A 23,701-nucleotide genomic window follows, 5' to 3' on the forward strand; every position below is an offset into this window, starting at 1 on the left:
ATGCAGTGGCAGCGTAGGTGCTGGCCCGGAGCCCCACACGCAATAGTCACGCTCATTAATCTTTCCACAGATGTGGAATGTGGTCCCATCAGTAAATAAAATGTGCCCCATGAGGTATCCTTTGTATGAGTAGTTGAACAAGGCAGTTGTCGCCTCATATTCCATTGTTGCCAGATGTATCCCAGATGACGGCGATGACGTCATCCTAGATAGTGTTGTGTAGAACTGGCAACAGCACACGACGTCATTCAAAATGGCGGATTTTGGCGGGAAGATAGGTCAATTGGGCTACTTCTACTAACCTAAACCTTTAGAAAAAATGGCGGGAAGTTCAAATTACAGCAGGGTAATGCGTCACTCCTAAAAAAAATCACTGGAAGATAAGTCACTTGACGTTTCACTGCTAATCTAAGAAAATCATGGCAAGAAGGTCAACTGGGCTACCTACACTAACTTAAGTCACCTGACCGCCACAGACAAGCAAACCACTCGTAAATAATGCGACACAGTTATGAGCCAAACACCTCTTAAATTGTCAAAATAATAATCCTTCCAAAAGACTGCATGGTAATCATCAACTGTCTAAATCAGGGCTTCCCAACATGTGGTCTGCGGACCCCTTAGGGGTCGGCCGGCTCTTTCTAGGAGGTCCGCTGCCATCTTGCACCAAATAGTGTAAAATAATGAGTAAAATTATTCAATAAAAATGTGAAAACAAATTCATCATTTTTTTTCGTGTGAAAAACATGTATACTTTTACTTCTGGTCTATCCCCAAGCAGCCTTTGCGATTCCTAAGTGAGAAGGCATACACAGTTTAGTGCCAGAGAATGCGGCTTCTCTAATCGACTGTGTCGTTTGTGCGCCGGTTCACATCGCTAGATGCGCTGAAACCTTTTACGCATGCGCGGAGCGAGCTTTGTCGACCAATCACAGTGCTCGTTAGCACGTATGCGGTCCCAGGCATCAATAAATGTTAGACTTACTTTGTCAGTGCACTAATTATTTCATAAGTCGATTTTTGAGCAGTTTATTACTTCTAACATGGATCGGTGGCTGAAGTCAGGATCATTGAAGAAGGGTGCAGTTTCTCCATCGCCTTCACAACAAGGGAAGTTTCCAGTTGAAATGAATGAGGAGGGAGGACGACCAAAGGAAGACTTTACATACATTTGGACATTTTTGTTCGGATTTCACGAAAAACCAGACACACACACACACACACACACGACTGTTACGAAATATGCATGCTCCTTACACAACAGTAGCCAAACAGTGGAAGTGAACAGACCATAAGCGGCAGCTTGTCAACAGCAAATAGTTTGGACATGATGTTGATTGCTCTTGGAGGAAGGAAGCTGCATAGTGTCAAATTTCAATTACGAAGTAACTTTAATCAGGCTACAGTGTGTTGAACAAAGGAAGTAAATCCACTAGTAAGTGTCTGGATACAGTGGGAATTCAAACTGGATCGTTAATTTCAAGTTGTTTTCATTCATCTCTAACCCAAAGACTATTGATACTTTGGGGGGGGGGGGGGGGCATTGGGAACATGGCGCTTGCATTAAGAAGCTTTCAGTTCCCATGGGTTTCGCTCTGAAATTTAAAGTTACTATGATTTTGACTGACTAGGGGTCCGCCATGGATTTTCGACTGAAGAAGGGGTCCGCTTGCTGTAAAGTTCAGGAAGCCCTGGTCTGAATCATATACCAGTCTTCATTTGAACAGTTAGAAGCAGCACCACCACCATCCAGTGTGTTCGCCACTCAGTCCTGATTCCAAGTGACTTAGTTCATTTCGTCACCTTCAGACAATGCTGTAGTGACGTCTGCTGATGATGTAAGTACCATGTATCCACCATGAGCTCCAGAGCACAAGTGGTTTAGTTCATATCGCCGTCACCAGAGAGCGCCATGTCAGATCATGACGCATGTACCGTTATACAAGATGGCGGTGTACGTTGTGTCCACCACATAGTCTTGATTAGGTTCCTATCGGCGAGGCGACGTCGGGTGATGGCTCAAGGTCGTCAGCTTTCTCTCTCGCACCACTCACGTCACAGTCTGGGCCTTATACTCGCGCCGGACATGGTCTTCTATAAACATCTAGAGCATGTTTGCATTATGTAAGGCGAGAACATCGCTCCCCCCACCTGTAGGTTAAGCGCTGACAGAGGGAGATATGCTCCAATGCCTTCTCACGCGCGCTCATAACTAGATACTGCCGCAAGTCCATCTAACAAAGTTCCCAAGTCACATCACTATGTAGAAAAAATAAGAACCAAGTCGAACTCTCTGAAATTCTACAGTGTTCCACAAATACTTAACATTCCCTTTATTGATCCCCCAATAAAAAAAGTTCATTCCCTAACACAGACTTTACCAAAAAATAGGCTACAATTTTATCCTTTCTGCCGTACACCATGCTTAAATACTAAAAAAAAATCTCTATTTTATCATCTCAGCACTTTCTAAATTATTTCCTTCAGCGTTTACGAAACTAAACTAAATCTAACAAACACAATATTTCAATCTCAGAAACCCAGAATTCCATATATATAGCATTCACATTCGAAAAAATCACTGAGCTCACTGCCTTTTAGCGACCTCCAAGAAATCACTGATCAAGAATACATCTATTTCCATTCTCCTCAAACGAGTTGGTAATGATCTCAGATTCATAGGCTGAATTCAATATCATACAGTATCTATTCCAAATAGTATGAATTATTTGCCTCTAATTTGATAAATTATCATAGGCTTGACTCTCCTTAAAGTGGTGGAAGCATCTGACTAGTTCAGCTTTCAGTCACTAGGGGTGCTTGTGAGTTCATACACCACCCCCTAAAATCCACAACACCCATTGGTTGTTGCTGAGATCACGTGATATTACTTCATCACATTTATATAAGGAACATCTCCCCAACAGGCTTTCTCACTCGTACGTTGCCCGTTCCTGCGTTTGTTCGTGTTTGTGGTAGCTGAGCCATGGCGGGACTGGTGCAGGACTATCTTTGGTTAGGCACTATCGATTCCCTCTGGTAGAAGTTTGTCTCTGGAGCCTGGGCCGGCTCAGGATATATGGGGCAGTACGGAGTGGAAAGGGGCAACAACGTTGGGCACGGCACGCACAAGGGCGCGTATTAGCGAGACGTCGGCAGAGACGACAGAGAGCACGGCGTGCCTGAGAAGGGGCGGCAGTTGGCGCCTGGTCGCACTGGGGTCAGCAACAGCGGGCCGGCGCTGCGGCTTCTTGGCGACCTCGTGAGGCTTATGCATGTGCTCGCTTCCGTGAAGGAACACGCTGTTACTATCGGACTAGGCAACGTCTGGTGTCTTCGCTACATCGATCCAGCAGCTGACATCGACTTAAGTAATTCAAGTCGTACCAACGATTAGTGAAATATGACGATGATTGCTCTTGAAGCAGCAAAGCGTTGCAAAGACTGTGGTGTCATATTTCATGCCTCTTATTAAGTGTGTGCTTCGCTCCTTAATAGTATTGTTCTTACTTCAGCTGGTCCTCATAAGGTGCTCCATGTGATGCTTGGGTTTTAATGAGCCAGTTCAATTTCCATCATTCGTGTAGATGGTTCTGCTTAAAGAAATGAAATCAGTTTTATTATTGTCAATTTTATCGAAGTAGTTTTCTGTATAAGTTTGAGTATTAAGGTGAAGAAAGCGTTGTTTGGTTCCCTGTTGTCGCTTCTGACTTATGTTTCAGAGAACGGAAGCAGTGGGCCACCGAAGTGCAGAGCCTCCTCTTTTAAATTACTAGCTGGCGTATGGGTGGTGGACTTCGCCTGAGGTCGAGTGCGCTGTTTGGTTCCGATTTCGGTGTTCTGAACGGGGTGGAAGTACAAACAGAGTCCACATCTTAATTCTAAGAAAAGTACTCAGTCACCTCCACCGTTCGTGGTCAAGTAGCGGCCTCACAGTCTCGGGCTTCAGTTACTGTACAAGCTGCAGTTTTCTAAGACTTGTGGTGGCTCTGTAAGTTTGCCCGGGTTAAATGTCTCAAGTGTTTGTCTTAAGAATTTTGAGGGATTTCTAGAAGAATGTGTCTTAATTCAAACCGTTTTCTAAAATTGCGGTGCAGTTCCTCCTTAGTGGCGTATGTCAATTTTGATGGGGAAATAACTGGGTTTATAACCTTGCAAAGTTGTTTGGTGTGGAAACAATAATTGATATCCTGGTTATTTATTTACTTGGCCCGAGTGGCGGTTTTTTTAGATGTTTGCAAAGAGATTAATTCGCTAGTGGTTTCATGTAACAAGCAGTTTGTAAAATTGGCCTGAGTGGCGGGTTTATACATATTTTTAAAGAGATTAAGAAACGCCATTCAAGCAAGCTTTACAAACTGCTTGTTATATAAAATCACAAATGAATTAAAGACCTTACCTGGCTCATGACTGTAATTCTTTTAATGATTTATATATGATGCAAATAAATATGTTGAAATGAAATGGACACTGTATGGGTCAAGTTCTTCCACTCCTTTTGTATTAAAGGTTAAGGAAACTGCAGTTCTAAATAGAAATAACGTTCCAGTAGCTATTTCTTCTATCCCTTTGCAGTATTTCACGGTACATGTCCTTATTATTAATTGAATAATTTATGGGTTTTTTGGTAAGCCTTAGGAAAATAAGATTAATTAAGCCGGGCGTTCTATCAAACTGCCTATCACCGATCTGTATTTTGTCTTCAGTTGGAGTTATGGGGAGCGCACCCAACATGTATGATCTTCCCCTAATAACGCCGAATGTTCCATCTGTCGCACCTGGAGTATGACTAATAATGAATTCTTCAATGTCGACACAATCGTTATCGTGTGTTTTTGTTTTTGCTGAGAGCTGTCGGCGAGATTCAATAACCGGCTTGAAGGTCTCTTTTACTGTTTGCTGTCGATCCATATGCTCTAACCTCAGCAGCCGTGATTTCTCACGAACTGCTTTACGCACTTCAATCACTTTCTGCTACGTCGTCGACATCTCGGCGTATACTAATCAGATAATTCCGCGCCGTGAGGCTTTATACATCCGGTCATTTTCTTCCTCCTCTTACTATGATACTGATCACCCTTCTCAACAACAGGGAAGTGTACACCTATTTTCCCCTGACACGACCAACCAGCTCATTTAACGCATTCACCATTCTCAGGAGAGTCTGGTAATACGTCCTTAGTTCCTTGCGCATACCTGCAACTTTATGCGCCATAGCCTGAATTTTCGCATCCAAATTCAAGCGAATTTTCTGTCTGTGTACACACATCCTCTCGGAGGTGGACATACGCGCGAATTTGTCCATGGTGTAGCGTAGACTGATGTACTAATTCCTCTTACCGTGCTATATATGCCAAAAACTCTTGAAAATTTCGCCTGTACCTACCATCATTAAGTTTTCTTGTTTTATCAATAACTAGAAACGCATACTGTAAATGGTTCCACCAATGTGCACATATCTTTACAAAAGCATTGAACGATATGTCTGTTCCCACATGTGCTTTGTAAATGTGCTTTACATTCAGAGTGTCTTGCTTGAAGGCTATAATAAGCTTTGCGTTATCCCTAGCAAGCTGTTTGGGGATTCTTGAATATGTTTGACTTAGATAGCAGTTTTGTTTATTAAGGTGGGGGGGGGGGATATCACCGCTTTCACTTAATGTTGTGTATGTAACACCATCTACACATCGCAGCATCTCTTGCAATAGCTGATACTTGGGTTGAAAGAGTGTTTTTGAGAATACACAGACATGTTCGAATCGGACACCGTCTACATGCATTAGCAGAGTCATGAGGACATTAGTTTTGCCGCAGTTGGATGAACCTACAATAATCGCTCGTATATTATCGCGAAGGAAAATTCCGTTATTCGTGTTCTCCTTCAGCTCTTCACTTGAATCTTCACATGCCAAGTCACTGACAACAATGTCCTTGTGGCGAGGGTGCTTCACCCAGCTTGCCATTTTCTAAATGGGTCATGCAAGGTCATGTGGTTGACCTATATATGGAAATTACACTTGGAAGGATAATAATAGTATTTGTGTGTGTAGTCAGTATAGTTCCATCACTTAACCGATTGAGCTATATTGACTACACAAAGAAAATAAGTATATATTTTACGTTTGAAGAGTAGCATGGTCATAATCGGAGAATATTTACAGAGGACTTTTTATGACACGAGTATTAAGGTGCGGTCTTGAGGCTGTGGGGTCAAACGGTGATGTACAGTTAGTTACGCTGCCAGGGCAGGCAGGACCACGGCGCGCTGTCGGCGCGGGCCGCGGTGGCCGGGCAGTCCGACGTGCTCGGTAACTGTCAAACAATGTGACGGCTGTCAACTGTCAACAGCCTCAACGTGCTCGCGGAATGTCAGACGGCGCGGCGTGTTCGCAGCCTTGAATAACGGTACTCGCGTGATAAGCTGACGTCACGACAGCGTCCTCTGTGTACCAAGCCACGTGGTGGGTACACTGCGTGCAGCTATCTTGAATAATGGTACATGCATCATAATCTGACGTCACGGTGGCGCTCTCTGGTGGCAGTGATATGAAGTAGACTCGAGACCTCGTGATGGACGCACCGTTTGCCACCATCTTGGATAACGGTACTTGCGTCATCACCTGACGTAACAGTAGCGTCCTCTGGCGGTGGTATTGTGTACTAAGTCAGTTGGAGTACAGACCTCATGGTGAATAAACTGGATGTCGCCTTCTTGGATTACGTCACAGATGAGAGCACCCACTGGATGTGGCACTGTGTACTAAGTCAGTTGGAGTCCGGACCTCGTGGCGAACATACCTACATGAAATTGTTTAAATAAAGACTTATGCCCATGGTCTAATTTCTGAAGCACCGAAACGTGGTACGCTCTTCTCTTCAGTGTACAGTAAAAAAACTTCCAAAGTCGTTGATTTTAATACGTCTAACGCATTGATGCGGTCAAACTTCTTTCGGTTGTATCTCCAGATAAGAGAAACTGCATAATCACACACTAACATCACTCATGTGTTCCTCTACCGTATGGATTCCTCTTAATTATTCTTTAAACGAGCCGCCTAAAAAACAGTAGGCTAACGTTATCACAGAAGTGTCTTACAATTATTCATCATATAAATGGATCCGTTATTTGTTAGAAAAGGATCAAGTCGTTACGACCCCCTCCCCTCCCGCGTATTTCGTCATAGTTACATCTACATACACACGTGAACCAAAACACTAAGAACAGGGCCGCAATGGGCTGAGGAGAACACAGTGACGGGCTGAGGAGAACATAGAAGCCTAGCCGAGAGGATCGGGGGGGGGGGATTAGAGCTATAACACTGATCGCTTTTTGGCAAACACACCGACAGAGATGAATCTGGGAAACGATGCATTACTAGGTTCTCCATGTCCAGAGAGTGCTGATTGCGCAACTGTAGGTTCAGTCAAGAAGAATTTTATTACGCCGTAAACTGGAGTAGAGCTAACTATTTTGAGCTTGCAGTATGTCACGATATTAAGCATAAATTGAAACAGCATTACGCATTGTCCGCGAAAGCAGGTAAGGGGAATATCTCGGTTATTACACACTGTGTCCCTGGACTGAGGCTATGAAAAATAAGAGTCATCGCTTATGTTCACAAAATCACTGTCTTTGTTCAAGAACGTCTCCTCCTGAATCAAAACAAAGCCGAAATATTTTTAAAAGTATATTGATACAGTCACTGTAGCCCTTTTTTTGGCCTTTTCTTAGCCGGCCGGGGTGGTCGAGCGGTTCTAGGTTCTACAGTCTGGAACTGCCCGACCGCTGCGGTCGCAGGTTCGAATCCTGCCTCGGACGTGGATGTCTGTGCTGTCCTTAGGATAGTTAGGTTTAAGTAGGTCAAAGTTTTAGGGGACTGATGACCTCAGAAGTTAAGTCCCATAGTGCTCAGAGCCATTTGAACCAACCTTTTCTTAGCTGCGTCATAGCGGTGTACTGGTGAACAACCAGAAGTCGTCTGAGGCCGAATGCGGCGATTTCGGTGAGTGATCCAGGACAGGATGCATGCTGGCCATAAACTGGCGCACCGTCTTCGCTTTGTGGGCTGGGATGTCGTCGCGGAGGAGCAACCTGGAAGCTGCCAGAAGGCATTTGGTTTAAATCAGACGAGTTCTCACGCAAAAACGCCGGAGGACTCTAGAAAGTGGCCTCACTGCTGCGCTGCCATTTTCCAGCGAGCGTCAGACACGTACCGTTTACATTCGCGACGAGGATGGCTGCTGCACCAGTGTTTACATTTTGGCTTTCTACACGGGTATTTATTAAATTTCAACGATCGTAGCGCCGCAAATTGCCACGCTACTGAACTGTAGCTTCAGCACCCCGGCGATTACACTGACACGTTTAGGAAATTATTTTCGGAAAATATTATGGAAATTAATAATAACGCAACACATAAACTTCAGACATGAGTCGGAGAAGCTATAGATAGTATCTGATTTTTATTCAGCGGTAAGAAAGGTAAAGACAGTTTAAAAATAATGAATCCCAAAACACCATCTCTACATCTACGGATTAGATCGCACAAAAACAATGTCGCCAGACAAACAGTTACCGTCAAAGATAAACCTAGTTATGTGACGCAGTATCTACCAACAAGAAAGCACTTGAGTGCGAGGTGGTAAAAGGCCAATGATGTTTAAGGCATCCGACGCCCCAGATATCGTTACCAAGCCACCACAATCTTGGCTGCCAATGCAAACAGGGGGCGGCACTGGGGGTGTCCACTGGTGAACACAGCCTTAGGCTACGGAGCGTAGACGAACTGCTTTGTTGACGAGTAACTCACACTGCAGTACTGTAGTGCTAGTTGCGTTGACAAAGGAGAACAAAGACAAAACACTCATTGCGTTATATCTACAACGACAGTCGCCGAAGTTGACATTTCGTCAGAAAGTTACCCATGGAAAAAAATGGTTCAAATGGCTCTGAGCACTATGGGACTTTACATCCATGGTCATCAGTCCCCTAGAACTTAGAACTACTTAAACCTAGCTAACCTAAGGACAGTACACAACTCCCAGCCATCACGAGGCAGAGAAAATCGCTGACCCCGCCGGGAATCGAACCCGGGAACCCGGGCGCGGGAAGCGAGAACGCTACCGCACGACCACCAGCTGCGGACGTGACCCAAGGAATTTCGCAGAGTGAGGAAGAAGTGGCAGATAAAATATTGGCGTTTCTGCAAGATGAGTTGTAAGTTGTCAGGCAAATCCAACACCATACATGAAAACCCTGACATGATAAGCAAATCCAGTAGTATGTCACATAGCTCCGAATAAATTGTGACATTAAATTAACCAAAGTAATACGAGTAACGAGTGAGCAAATGGAATACCACAGACTAACACAAGAATGCCTAAATTCATGTCGTACCTTCCCGCCGTGAGGCAGACGCAGTTCCGAGGGGAGAAACGAGGACAGAAGCCGAGAGCAGAACCGTGGGGAGGGGCTGGGCACCCACGCCGCGAGCCTACCTGTACAACTATACAACCCGCACGTTTTAGCGTCAGGCTTTTTCGCGTCTCAGGTATGTCAAGGACAACCCCCAGCCCATGTTAAAAGCTAGAGCCCTCCAGAAAAGCAGTATAGACCTTACGATAACGCAAAAAGAGCCACTACCACCCGCAAGTTTTAGCGTGAGACTTTTTCGTTTGTCTGTTACATTAGGATCACTCCCCAGCCCATGTTAAAAGATAGAGCCCTCCAGAAGAGCAGTATAGATCTCACGATAACGCTAAAAGGACCACACTAGCTGCTGGTTTTAGCGTGAGACTTTTTAGCGTCTCTGTTACGTTGCAAACTTTAAAAAACATTGCCCCACCACGAAAAGTATAACGTTTCCCATTGGATAGACAGAATTTTTGTAGGCGGAGCTTAAGGTTAACATTGAGACCCTGATTGGTCAGATGAAAACATAGCCAGATAGTTTTTTTAAACTAACTTCGGTAAATTGTAGTAAGGAGAAGTTAAGAGGAGAGTTAGTTCCGAGACGGCGAGCTGGATGGCTGCTGCGCCGGCCGCTGCCGCCCTGACGCTACCTAAACACCGACAAGGTAATGAACGCACGCGATGCCGCATTTTTGAGCGCATAAGGCTTCACTCAGAACTGCAGAAGACTCATCTGTTGCACCCCTTTTTGCTTAATACTAGTGCCGATCGTTAATTAAAACTCATGGTGTTCACATTTGCCACTTGAAGAACAGATCTGAAACGCGATGATTTTTCTTTTATATAGTTATTCAGAAGCCACATCAGCCACTGTAATTTACGACAAGTTAGATAAGTTATTAAAGATAATTGAGAGTCACTGTAGACCATTTTGATAGTTTTCTCTTTTGTGAAACTTAAATTAAACCTAGATTATAGATGTGATATGGCATAGGTCATCCTTCGATCGCTTGTAGAACTTGGAAACCCATTTAGGGAATATTCGTTCACATTTTTGTTGAACGCTGTTGGTTTTTACCATCCTGTATTAAAACATTTCCTTTTATCAATAGTGCAATTTATAAACGATGTTTTGTGATTAGAATAAATTTCCAATGGTAAACTTAATTGCTTTTTCAACGTTATTTTACCAGCTAACTAAAAATAGGAAAGCCTTGAACCCTTTCCACTATATTTAGTTAGAATTAAGATTCTTTTACAGGGAGTGCAGTGGAGCTGACGCTGAGATCATTTAGTATTTGGTTATATCATTGCTAGTCTCACTGAACTCTTCTGAATTCTACATGTCATGTGTGGTCTGGCGTCTCCTTACCAGCAACAGGTCCCAGGTTCAAACTAGTTCCCTAAAAAAACACGCTCAGAGCGTCGTTGCGCGAAAGTGGTTGGGAGACACGATATAGTACAATCAGACACAACCATGAACGTTTAGAGAGTCAGTGCAATGTCTCATGTCGTATACGCTTGACAAGGTACATGAGCAGTACAGTGACGACGGTAGGTGCGTAACAAGTGAGAGTTATACTGATACAGTTGTCGAGCCATGTAGTGCCGCATCCTTGTCGGGCAGGGAGCCGTGACTCCAGCATCCAGCGCAGCGAATTGAAGGACAATCGTCCAAGCAGCTGCGTACTAAATTCAGTTACCTTCACGGAATATAATCCGCAGCGTAGTAAAAAAAGCAGTTATAATCGTTCAGCGCGCAAGGAAAACTACTGACATTCAAACGAGGACAAGGCGCAGTTGTTAGAAAAACTGGTGACTGCGCTTTCCAAGGATGTAAATGCCAGCTATGTTTTACGTTAATCACATCAAACCGAGCAGGAAACAGATTACAGTGATTTCAAGGGAAGCCGTGGATGGTTGCCAACTAGAAACAGTGTTGCATATTGTAAGGCGTAAGATAAATAACTTTCAAAAAGAGCGTAAAGTTGATGATGTACAGCAATCGTCCGAAAATTTGTAGATGAGATAAACAAACTTATACCATCGTTCAATAAGTAATTTGTTTTCAACTCCTACCAATCAGGTTTCAAGAAGAAATGCATATGAAAGGAACCCTGGAACCGAGAGAGTTTTATCAAGACCAACTAACAACAATGCTTTAACCCATTCGTACACAGTTAACCTGCGTCGTAAATTCGCTGCAAAGTTATTTATTGTGCTGCTAGAAGTTCGAGGTGCTCTGTCCCATGTGATTGTTTCTCGCGTGAGTGATATTGAAGTAGGGCAGTAGGGAATATTGACGTCACAGCAAGCAAGAGTGGGGAAAATGGGCGTAAGAGAACTAAAGCTATGGCAAGTAGCACTGCTTTTGGCCAATACCTGATCAAAATAACTTGCTTGGTTCCTGGTCTGCGTATGAAAATCTTACTTCTCTGGAACAAATGATCCCTCCCAGAAACGTGTGTGACGTTGCAGTTCACACCACCTGGAAACACTGGACAAATCCTGACTCTGGATGTTTGTTTTTCTCCATGCCTACAAAACATATTATCACACTGTGTGCAATTACTCCTGAGGGACAGCCAGTGTCACGATAAGCTCCACGACAGTCTGGTTTGCATTCGGTTGGGTGGCGTCACATTCCATCATTTCTCATCACCCCATTACACCAGTGTGATTCGTACACATTCCGTGAGAGGGCATTCCTGGCGCAACGTGGTGCACTGTTCTTAAGTGCCAAGGACTTCGCCTCAGATGTTGATGTTGCGAGTTATTGGTGCAAGTTAATAGTTTGTTTTTAATCTTTCTTGAATGTCTACGACATTCATTTTGTCAGGTTGGTCTCTGAACCTCGCAGACGCTCATTTTCATCCGGCCGGAGTGGCCGTCCGGTTCTAGGCGCTACAGTCTGGAACCGACCGACCGCTACGGTCGCAGGTTCGAATTCTGCCTCGGGCATGGATGTGTGTGATGTCCTTAGGTCAGTTAGGTTTAATTAGTTCTAAGTTCTAGGCGACTGATGACCTCAGAAGTTAACTCGCGTAGTGCTCAGAGCCATTTGAACCATTTGAACCATTCATTTTCCGTCGCCCTCTCAAAGCACGTGGTGAGCCATTAGCAGCTAACACTTTTCTCTCATAATTACTAACACAACAAACTCAATGAACTTTCGTAAATACTGAACTTGCGGCCTCGCACTCTAGAGGTTCCTTGTAAGAGGTTGTTATACCTTTCGAAACAATTACTCTGTAAAAAAAAAAAAAACAGTTACAATCTTGCGAGAGCGATTAGACATACATGAACTCCTGCTAATGCGACGTCCGCTTTGGTTGACATGTCAAACATGTCTATCAATATTTCTATGTACGAAACTATAAAAGTAATTTTAAAAAAGACATTTCCACCTGGGACAATTAGTGAAATTGTCGAGTTAATGGAAATTGTGGGCTAAATGGTTCAAATGGCTCTGAGCACTATGCGACTTAACTTCTGAGGTCATCAGTCGCCTAGAACTTTGAACTAATTAAGCCTAACTGATCTAAGAACATCACACACATCCATGCCCGAGGCAGAATTCGAACGTGCGACCGTAGCGGTCGCTCGGTTCCAGACTGGAGCGCCTAGAACCGCACGGCCACTGCTGCCGGCTAATGGAAACTGTACTAAAGTACAACATCTTTAGTTTTCAAAACCAGATCCATCTTCAATCCGATGGATTGGCTACGCTGTTCCGTTAGGAAGTACACTGGCAGACATTTTCGTCACCAAGAAGGAAAATAAATTCTTCAAGGGTCGCTCTGACATTAACGCATGTATAGTGTACTATAAACATTTTGTCGATGACGTTCGTGTCTTATTCAGTGACTCACAACAAGCAATTAACGGATTTGCAAGCGTCTTTAGTAAAGTACGTCATAATGTTACTTTAATAGTCGAGGAACAGTTGGGCAGCAGTACTAATTGTTTCGATATTAGCCACGAATCAACGTAGCCTTTCTTCAGAATCCACATCCATACGCATGATAAAAATGAACGTATGTCTATGTGAATGTGTATACATATATATGTCCCACATCTCCCCCTAAACCAATGGATCGTTTTCAAGCAAACTCGGTACACACATCCCTTACTGTCGGGCAACAATCGCTGTGGCGGTAACAACCACCTACCCATCATAGTTCAGGATATATGACGTCATAAAGAATGACATTTGTGAAAAACTACCGCATCGTGAATAACGTTTAAATGTATTTCTTCTGTGTTGCTATCAGTACACGCAATAAATTTGGCAGACAGTATCTACATATGTCGCTAAATGCACCTACAAAATTATATCATGGTAACACACAAAGATCATGAAATATGACGTTATAAGCAATTAGATGTGTGTAAAATTGCTGTATTATGCTTGGCGTTTAGATTCATTACTTCTTTGCTAATACCTCTATACGGAACACATTTTGCAGAAAGGATCCACCTACGCTGCTGAATGTACCAACAGCGTTATGTACACCACGTAGATCAGATGATATGACGGTATAAACATTAAGGTGCATGAAAAACTACCCAGTCGTGGATGACTTTTAATGTTACTACTTCGTTGCTACTGACTGTATCCGCAACATATTTAGCAGGCAGCGTCATAGGGGCTCAGTTAGTAGCGGGACTCGTCACTAGAGACAGTTCCACCCCAGCCAGTGAGATTCCAGGCCGAAGATGTGTGTCTGGAGGCTCTCCGGACAGCGGTGGGGAGCCGACCTGACCAGCCATACGGCCCCATAACCAGCAGTGATGATAGCGCTGCCAGGACCCGTTTGGTTGTCATCGACGGCACCCTGTCATGTCGCCCTTCATAGTAACCCATTCTGGGCTTACCTTTCAGAAAGATAATCCCCGGCGAGAGTTTCCACTGCCTTTCTTCGTGCTTGCCAAACCTTTCCTAGACCAGCAAAGTGGCCGGGTCTCTCTGTAACTGAGAACGTTTGGAGCGTTACGCGCAGCCGCTGCAACCAGCTCTGGCTTTTGCCGACCTGCCGACCTGCCGCCCTGCTTCGACAGGATTTGGCACGACATTGCTCAGGACGACATCCAACGTCTATATCAATCAATGCCAAGCCGGATGCCTGCTTCTATATAGGCCACAGCTGGACCAACGTGTTACTGACTTGAGAGGTTTGTGAGGCTCTCTCTCTCTTGAATAAATCATCCAGTATTTCTGAAACTGTAATAATTTGTTTATCTTTACTTGTACATCACATCTACCAGTTTCAGTCCCACTTCAATAATTTTTTGGTGGTGTGTCCTTCTTTTCTCCTTTCCTTTTCTTTTTTTTAAATTTACGGCACAGAAAGTAAATCGCTAACACCTGGCGGAGGTTTTGACAGCCTTCAAATGCGAAGTGCAGACGGCTTTAGGCGAAAACAACGAAAACAACAGCCGTCTATAGAGCTATAGAGACGTTGGCATAGAGACTCTACAAAATGACGTTCCAGACACGCGGAGCAGGTGCGTCCAGCGCACGGAAGCTATCCGCCATCTTTGTACGACTTTTTCATGATTTGAAAGCTGGTGTCACGAATACATGTAAAATGATATTTTTCGATGTTATACTACATACAAAGTTCATTCTTTGTATCCGTTTCTAATAGAAAATTGGCGAAATGATTACCAAGGCAAAGCTGCGTTTGTCACCTACCTCATCATAAATATACTGTAACATTTGACAAGAAGCAAGGTTCACAGTAAAAGTAAAGAAAGAAATCAGAAAAGTATAATTTGGAATTATATTACACAAAAAATGTTTCTTTTGTCTTGTGCTACCACAAAAATCTTTGGTCATTTGCCAAATAGCAGTAAAAGTCTGACAGATAGCCAACCAACATTTGAAAGCAAATTAAAGGAATTTCTGAATGACAATTCCTTGTACTCAATAGTTGAATTTTTAGATATGAGGTAGTAACTAAAAAAATGTGTAAAGATAACTTACGTTAAAGTGACACATTCCACATCATTAAGAAATGTCGTATTCATGATCTATGCTACAAATATTAATGTATGTAAGTATGAATGTATGTACCAATTTAAAATTCAAAAATTTTCTGGGTGGATGAACTGTCTTTACGCACAGTTAAACTTGTACAGAACCCTCGCAGCGCGAGTCCTACTCACAACTGGCCAGTTTTGTTTTTCGTGTGTGACAGAAAACCGACAAAATGAATAGCCAGACAAAGGCGGGTTTGTACACTGACGTGTCAGAGAAGTACGACAATCTTGCGAGACGGTCGCTCGGCAAGCAGCTTCCAAGCCATCGCCATCACGTACCCGGGACGCTCTCGCTCGCCCTCCAGACAGAGACTTACGCAATACGTGGAGCGGTGTGGCACCCGGCGGCTTCGGCGTGCAAGCAACTTCTGCCGGCGTCTGGCCGGCTTACGTCATTATATGGGCTGCGCCCAGCACAGCCCCTGGGCGGGGGAGGGGGGGGGGGGGGTGGGGCGCGTGATAGCAACCGGTTGTCAGTGGAAACGTGGCCCCGCATCACACTTACAGTTTCTGATGCTTTTCATCTCAGGATAGCACTTTCTTCTACCAACCCACGTCCTCCATTGTCTGCCGGGTGCATTCCAGTCTGTGCCTTCCTCCATAGTTTTTACTGTCTACAGCTCCCTCTCTCGCGCCTTAACAGATATCCTGTCATCCTCTTCCCTTGTCCTGTCGGTCTTTTCCATCTTTCCTTTTCCCTGCCAGTTCTGCGGACAACCTCCTCATTCCTCACCTCATCAGCCCACCTGATTTTCAGATTTCTTCTGTAGCACCACATCTTTGATTCTATTTTGTTCCGGTTTTCCTACAGTCCTTGTTACACTATTGTTCAATTCTTTTATCTTGGCGGTTCGCGCATGCCCGCCCAAACGCGGGAGATTGCTGTGTTGCCAGTTGCACGCGCCAAGAGATGCAGCGCCATAGTATAGTATAGTTCGCAAACTTACCCATAGGGGGGAGCGCGCAGTTTATGAAGTAAAGCCACCACGACCGCATTAACCCTTTCGCTGTTACAGAGACGTGCTTCCCGCAGTCCGCGATGTGCTCAATTTTGTCATCATTGCACTGCTCGCCTGTGCAGACACATGGTGTTTCGACTGCTTTGACACACTTTATCATTCGATTTCACAAAAACTATTTGGCCCAAAAATTTGATTTTTACACATCTTCTTGACTGATATCTTTCCCCCATCAATGACTTAATTTTGTTTCGATGTTCAACGCAGTTATTGTGCAGCAGTAGATGTAGTAAACCATTGGACGAAATATTGTAGAGTTTGCAGAGGTAAAAGTCCATAGCGTATACTTTCCGAATGATCGTTTTTAGTTCGCACTAGAAATTTCAAAAAATTACATTCAAACGAATAAAATTCGTGAAGTAAGACACTTCGATATTGTTTTTAAATACAGAAAATATTAAGCGCCGAGCAAGGTTTGAACTCAGAACCTTTCGCTTAGCAGCCATACACTTTTTTTTTAATCTCATTTTGTTCGCTTTTGTTCGTTGCATCAGCTCGGGGCGGACGTTGTAAGACATCCGTTTAAGTTCGTTGTTGATGGATTAGCTCAGTTTTTTTTTTTTTTTTTTTTATTACAGAGGGCAGCTAACCCTCTGGCCGAACACGCTGAGCTACCGTGCCGCCGACACTTTAACCATTACGCTAACGCAGCTCGTCATTCAATTACATTTCCCAGAGGACCTTAAAACATCACGCAAAACATCAACAAACACTGTTGGTATGATTATGAATTACTCTCGTTCCGTCGAAGTACAATAGGAAATAAAGAATTACCGCTGTTCTTTATTGCGATAAAGCTGTTAGTGAGAATGATACAAACACCTTTCCTTGCTATCGCCTGAATTAGGAGGCTTATTGCTTGTTTGGTTTAATTAATTAATAGAGTATGAAGCAATTGGTATAAAGAACGCTTTTTCCAAACTTTCTATAAAAGAAAGTCTGCTATCAAGACATTGCTTTTGTTCAATTACTTTATTTATGACTGAACATTTCTAAAACTGAAGACACTCGTCCGTGCTCTGCGCTGCATTCGAGCTCTGGCAACGTCGTTCCCTGTTCATTGGCTGACTGTGTTTTGTGACGTCAGATGCGCAGAACGAACCTAAACTCGGCCGCCGTCGTAAATGACGCATACAATGATACATTCTCACGAACTTATTCCTCAAATTAAGGGCAATGATTAATGCTAGTAGACTTCTCGTGGCTAGGAATGCCTTTTTCGCCAGTGCTAGTCTGCTTTTGATGTCCTTCTTGCTGCATCAGTCATTGGCTATTTTACTGCCTAGTTAGCAGAATTCCTTAACTTCATCTTCGTGACCATGAATCCTATTGTTAAGTTTCTCGCTGTTCTCATTTCTGCTACTTCTCATTACTTTCGTTTTTCTTCGATTTACTCTCAGCCCATATTCTACAGACCCAGATCTACGATATTTCCAATCAGGGGCGAAAACTTGATGGTGGCGTCCCCTCTCCCCCTAGAGCGTCTGAGACGTCAAAAATTTAAAAATAAATCTAATTTTCAAAAATATGTTCATTTTGTAGCGCACACCTTTTGAAGAGTTTGATATATAAAAGATGTATGTTCGAGTAAGTGTAAGGCATGTTACTTGGTCTTCAGTCTGACAAAGTTGAGCCCCAGCCCTCTGCACACAGCACTTTTGTGTCGGCCGTGACTGCATGTCCGTCTGTGAAATTCAGACACGTATGTTTTGTAATGGAAGCCATCAAATCTATATTCAGGACAGTGGAAATTTAAATGTCCTGTTGTGCGTCGCTTGCTCCCAGTCACCCGGTTTGATATCCTAGTCCCCTTAAAAAGGGTCACAATTGAAGAGCATATTTCAATAGTGGTACAAGTCCATTTTTGTTCATTTTGAGGTACAGAGTCCTGAAGTTAAATGAGCGCTGAAAAATCTGCAGTTTAAGGTACAAGAAATATTCAAGCATATGGCTTCTTGCTAGAGATGAACCTTTCTTTCTGTTTGTTTGGCTCATTTATTTCAGAAGCATTATAGACACAAAAGTGGACGTAATGGATTTGTACCATTATTGAAATAGGTCCTTCAATTAATACTGGGTGCGCTTATTTGTGGCCGGGAGGGTAAGAACTCTTCAGAAAATTTGCGCTCTTTATTGCCTATTAGCTGGCAACTTTCTTTTTGTGCCATATAAAAGCAGTAAAAACAAGAGACAGGTTAGACTACACATTTCTTGAATCCTCAGGCCCCAGCTGTTTTTTCTCTCTAACCTTGCTACAGTTTTACATAACGTACTTTCCTTTCAACGAAATAATCTATTATCTCATCCAAGTTCGTCAAGCGTTTTACTACACTCCTGGAAATGGAAAAAAGAACACATTGACACCGGTGTGTCAGACCCACCATACTTGCTCCGGACACTGCGAGAGGGCTGTACAAGCAATGATCACACGCACGGCACAGCGGACACACCAGGAACCGCGGTGTTGGCCGTCGAATGGCGCTAGCTGTGCAGCATTTGTGCACCGCCGCCATCAGTGTCAGCCAGTTGGCCGTGGCATACGGAGCTCCATCGCAGTCTTTAACACTGATAGCATGCCGCGACAGCGTGGACGTGAACCGTATGTGCAGTTGACGGACTTTGAGCGAGGGCGTATAGTGGGCATGCGGGAGGCCGGGTGGACGTACCGCCGAATTGCTCAACACGTGGGGCGTGAGGTCTCCACAGTACATCGATGTTGTCGCCAGTGGTCGGCGGAAGGTGCACGTGGCCCGTCGACCTGGGACCGGACCGCAGCGACGCACGGATGCACGCCAAGACCGTAGGATCCTAAGCAGTGCCATAGGGGACCGCACCGCCACTTCCCAGCAAATTAGGGACACTGTTGCTCCTGGGGTATCGGCGAGGACCATTCGCAACCGTCTCCATGAAGCTGGGCTACGGTCCCGCACACCGTTAGGCCGTCTTCCGCTCACGCCCCAACATCGTGCAGCCCGCCTCCAGTGGTGTCGCGACAGGCGTGAATGGAGGGACGAATGGAGACGTGTCGTCTTCAGCGATGAGAGTCGCTTCTGCCTTGGTGCCAATGATGGTCGTATGCGTGTTTGGCGTCGTGCAGGTGAGCGCCGCAATCAGGAGTGCATACGACCGAGGCACACAGGGCCAACACCCGGCATCATGGTGTGGGGAGCGATCTCCTACACTGGCCATACACCTCTGGTGATCGTCGAGGGGACACTGAACAGTGCACGGTACATCCAAACCGTCATCGAACCCATCATTCTACCATTCCTAGACCGGCAAGGGAACTTGGTGTTCCAACAGGACAATGCACGTCCGCATGTATCCCGTGCCACCCAACGTGCTCTAGGAGGTGTAAGTCAACTACCCTGACCAGCAAGATCTCTGGATCTGTCCCCCATTGAGCATGTTTGGGACTGGATGAAGCGTCGTCTCACGCGGTCTGCACGTCCAGGACGAACGCTGGTCCAACTGAGGCGCCAGGTGGAAATGGTATGGCAAGCCGTTCCACAGGACTACATCCAGCATCTCTACGATCGTCTCCATGGGAGAACAGCAGCCTGCATTGCTGCAAAAGGTGGATATACACTGTACTAGTGCCGACATTGTGCATGCTCTGTTGCCTGTGTCTATGTGCCTGTGGTTCTGTCAGTGTGATCATGTGATGTATCTGACCCCAGGAATGTGTCAATAAAGTTTCCCCTTCCTGGGACAATGAATTCACGGTGTTCTTATTTCAATTTCCAGGAGTGTAGATGAAAAAACAAAATGTCGTTGCATAATACTGAAAAAGCCGCCGATACGAATAGTTCCCAAGAGTAGTGTGATTTCTCGATTTGATTGCGTCTACTTTGTCACTGTCTGTTTGATAAAACAAAACAGACATTTCTAATATCGCAGCAATTATAAAACATGCCAAATAAGCTACACTGTTATGGCATAAATGGTAATTTTCATCTACGTTATTTGCAAAAATAACACGACAAAATATAATTCACGAAGTATCAATATCAGATGCCTATTAGGCGTATTACATGCAAAAAGTTTTAGGTGAGGAAATAGTTTTACATTTCATTAATATGCTCTAGTTTCCCAAGGATGAGAGCGATGTAAATTTGGAACCGTCATATTGTTCGATATAATGTGTGCGATGTCCCCGTTTCTTCTCTTTCTTCATTCTAGCAAACAACGTTGTCATCATTAATTCTGTTAACAGTTCCTGCCATTTTCAAAGCTTAAAAATCGGAAATTTGTGGTAAGTTTGTATGGGACTAAACTGCTAAGGTCATCGGTCCCTAGGCTTACACACTACTTAATCTGACTTAAACTATCTTACGCTAACAACACACACACACCCATGCCCAAAGGAGGACTCGAACCTCCGATCGGTGGGGACGAGGGGAGGGGGGAGGGAAGGAGGGGGGGGGGGGCAGCCGCGCGAACCGTGGCAAGGCGTCTAAGACCGCATACTTCCCCGCGCAGCGTCAAAACTTATTCTCTGGTTAATTTCGCTAACCCTACCATAATCACCAGTTTAAGTATCCCGCGTTTATTCTCCAGTTAGGCGTTACACGTATTCATGCAAGACGTTTTCCGCGCTATTCCGAGAACGTACGGGGCTGCTGACCGGGGACTGTAAAACTGACCCTTAGAAGTGTAGCGATCTAGCAAAAATAATCTGTCTAAATTTCACTTTCTTGGATACACCGAAAAGGTAATACCGGGTGATCAAAAAGTCAGTATAAATTTGAAAACTTATTAAATCACAGAATAATGTAGATAGAGAGGTACACATTGACACACGTGCTTGGAATGGCACAGGGTTTTATTAGAACCAAAAAGAAGTTCACAAAATGTCCTACTGATGGCGCTTCATCTGATCAGAATAGCAATAATTAGCATAACAAAGTAAGACAAAGCAAAGATGATGCCCTTTACAGGAAATGCTCAATATGTCCACCATCATTACTCAAGAATAGCTGTAGTCGAGAAATAATGTTGTGAAGAGCACTGTAAAGCATGTCCAGAGCTATGGTGAGGCATTGGCGTCGGATGTTGTCTTTGAGCATCCCTAGAAATGTTGGTCGATCACGATACACTTGCGACTTCAGGTAACCTCAAACCCAATAATCGCACGGACTGGAGTCTGGGGACCTGGGAGGCCAAGCATGACGAAAGTGGCGGCTGAGCACAAGAGATCTCTCACGTCTAGCAATACTTCGTTTTTTTGGTTCTAATAAAACCCCATGTCATTCCAAGCATGTGTGTCAATTTTTACCTCTCTATCCACATTATTCCGTGGTTTATTAAGTTTTTAAATTTATACTAACTTTTTGATCACCCGGTATGTAATCTTCCTTACCTGCCATTCCTGTTGGTCGTTTATTTCCACTCTGGTAGTCTGATTCTATGGATTCCCCTAATGATTATAACCACGCTCATCATTCGTACACCGAGTCGACCACAGGAAACGAGTGGCATTCACATGTTCGGCTTTACTCAGCTCTGGTCGTATAGCCCTGTCCCATGTTGTCCGCGGGATAGTTTTCTATTTCCAGATGCGACGGGGATCCCCCTGGCGGAGGCACCTCGTACACCGTCCACGAATTCAAAAACATCAACTTACAATTCGTTCAGAAATCAACTTATAATGTGTTGAAAGATGTTCAAAAACTGTCTGCGCTTCAAAATCACATGAACAATAGATATACCAACGTACGATGAATGCTAGGCTCTTTGGGAAACGATGTTTCTTTCTTGAAGAAAATGAATCTGGCGCCCCCTGAAATTGCCGCCCGAGCCACATACCCGAGATACCCTCCCCCCCCCCCCCCCCCCCCCCGCTCTTCCCACCCCTACACCCGGGCCAGATATTCCATAGTCATTACGCTGTTCATCCCTTCAACAAGTCGTGTAATTGTTCTTCACTTTCACTGAGGATAGAAATTTCGTCAACGCATCTTAGCATTGATATACTTTCAGCATGAATTTTAATTCCACTCCTGAGCCTTTCTTTTATTTCCGTCACTGCTTCTGTGACGTGCCAAAGACTGCATCCATGTCTTACAGCCTTTTTAATCAGTGCACTTCGCTCTCGGTCTTCCACTCTTTTTGTTTGCTGTTGGTTCTTGTACATATTGTACGTTACGCGTCACTCTCTATAGCTTAACCCTATTTTGCTCAGAATTTCAAACTTCTCGCATCATTTTACACTGTCGAACGCTTTTTCCAGGTCGACAAAACCTGCCAACCTGTCTTGGTTTTTCTCCACTTTTGCTTCCACTATAAACCGCGAGAATATAAGATGAACATCAACAAAAGCAAAACGAGGGTAATGGAATGTAGTCGAATCAAGTCGTGAGATGCTGAGGGAATTAGATAAGGAAATGAGACACCTAAAGTAGTAAAGGATTTTTGCTATTTAGGGAGCAAAATAACTGATGATGGTCGAAGTAGAGACGATATAAAATGTATGCTGGCAATGGCAAGCAAAGCGTTTCTGAAGAAGAGAAATTTGTTAACATCGAGTATAGATTTAACTGTCAGGAAGTCGTTTCTGAAAGTATTTGTATGGAGTGTAGCCATGTATGGAAGAGAAACATGGTAGATAAATAGTTTGGACAAGAAGAGAATAGGAGCTTTCGAAATGTGGTGCTACAGAAGAATGCTGAAGATTAGATGGGTAGATCACATAACTAATAAGGAGGTATTGAATAGAATTGGGGAGAAGAGGAGTTTGTGGCACAACTCAACAAGAAGAAGGGACCGGTTGGTAGGACATGTTCTGAGGAATCAAGGGATCACAAAGTTAGCGTTGGTGGGCAGCGTGGAGGGTAAAAATCGTAGAGGGAGACAAAGAGATGAATACACTAAGGAGATTCAGAAGGATGTAGGCTGTAGTAGGTACTGGGAGATGAAGAAGCTTGCACAGGATAGAGTAGCATGGAGAGGTGCATCAAACCAGTCTCAGGACTGAAGACAACAACAACAACAACAACAATAATCCGCGACGTCGGAATTGCCTCTCTGGTGCCGTTACCTTTCCTGAAGTCAAACTGATCATCATCTAAGACATCCTCAGTTTTCGTTTCCATTCTTCTGGACATTATTCTTGTCAGCAACTTGGATGTATGAGTTGTTAAGCTGATTGAGTGATAATGCTCGAATTTGTCAGTTCTTATAAGTGGATATTAATATGAGTGTATGTAAACGTAGGCTTCCGTGG

General features: G+C 44.1%; 1 protein-coding gene across 5 annotated transcripts in view; it reads right to left on the reverse strand.

Moving 5' to 3' along the window:
* LOC126291558 (cytochrome P450 4C1-like) overlaps positions 1-15,819 on the reverse strand; it is a 136,190-nt gene extending 120,371 nt beyond the window's left edge. For 2 of the 5 annotated variants that reach the window (XM_049985070.1, XM_049985073.1), the window contains exons 1-2: positions 15,775-15,811; positions 7,930-8,099 (exon numbers count right to left, since the gene is read on the reverse strand). The gene's annotated coding sequence lies outside the window, so the exon portion shown is untranslated. Of the gene's footprint in view, positions 1-7,929; positions 8,100-15,774 lie in introns of all 5 variants that reach the window. The other 3 variants (XM_049985074.1, XM_049985071.1, XM_049985072.1) reach the window with 2 other exon arrangements.
* Positions 15,820-23,701: the final 7,882 nt, after the last annotated feature.

The sequence above is a fragment of the Schistocerca gregaria genome, chromosome 9, assembly GCF_023897955.1.
Source record: "Schistocerca gregaria isolate iqSchGreg1 chromosome 9, iqSchGreg1.2, whole genome shotgun sequence".
Classification (NCBI taxonomy): Eukaryota; Metazoa; Arthropoda; class Insecta; order Orthoptera; family Acrididae; genus Schistocerca; species Schistocerca gregaria.